The sequence below is a fragment of the Octodon degus genome, unplaced genomic scaffold, assembly GCF_000260255.1.
Source record: "Octodon degus isolate 3935 unplaced genomic scaffold, OctDeg1.0 scaffold00507, whole genome shotgun sequence".
NCBI classification, from domain to species: Eukaryota; Metazoa; Chordata; class Mammalia; order Rodentia; family Octodontidae; genus Octodon; species Octodon degus.
In genome coordinates, this window is record NW_004525083.1 from 133,664 (window position 1) to 134,610 (window position 947).

The 947-nt window shown below is 58.1% G+C and overlaps 1 pseudogene; it reads right to left on the minus strand.

Moving 5' to 3' along the window:
* Positions 1-329, minus strand: part of LOC101566691 — a 105,563-nt pseudogene extending 105,234 nt beyond the window's left edge.
* Between the last annotated feature and the right edge of the window lie 618 nt (positions 330-947).

Genomic DNA, 947 nt, shown 5'->3' on the forward strand with positions numbered 1-947 from the left:
AGGGCTCATGACCCTGGAGGAGACGCCTCCCTCACGCACCTGGGCTGAAGAGAATTCAATCCCGAGGGCCCTGTGGACTGTGCAGCTGCAGGCAGCAGATCCCCAGCCTCTCTCAACGCCAAGCCCTCGGGCTCCAGGGACCCTGCACCATGGTGGTCCGCCTTGCTCCTGGCGGGGCCTGGGGCCAGGGATGCAGCGTGGGGCGGCCCGACGCGCAGACCTCCAGGGTCTGTGGTAAAGGCCTGAGTGGGGCCCCGCTCACCCTTGCTCTCTGCCTGGGCCCAGCCCAGTGGTAGAGCCCACGCCGGCAGGGCAGTAAGGCCCCGGCTCTGAGCGCCCCACAAGGACCTCCAGAGCGCGGACGCCCAGGATTGAAGACCAGTTCGCTGCACCTCCCTCACGCACCCGCTCGCCAGCCAATCACAATGCCTCCTCACGCACGTGACACGCGTCGACCAATCAGTAACCGAGACGGCCCACTATGCATCATGTGGCTCCTGGTGTTTCAAATAAGCGCTGGAGGCCTTGGATGCATAGAGAGCTCCAGAAAGCTGTTACTTGCAACATTCACATGGGGGCTGACACTTGTGGTTTAAGGAAAAAGGTTGCAAAGGAGTGAAGGAGGTGGAGCTAGAAGCTCCCGTAGTGTCAGGGTCACAGCCACCTGTGTGTGCATTTCCTCTAGAGGCTTCCTGATGGGTTTGATGTTCTGGACCCAGCTCTTAGAGTCTAGTCTTCTGCTGGCTCCAGCGACTTCTGCTTGCTCCAGGAGATTCCAGACAAATCCGGAGAGGAGCCGAAACCCTAGATTCCAGCTAGGTCCCATGCTCCACATAATGGCTGGTGTTCTTCTGCCTGTAACATAAATCCCCAGAGTACAATACGCCAAACCATAAGATTTTTTTCTCTCATAAAACAAATGATCAGGCAGTCACTGAAGAGACTGA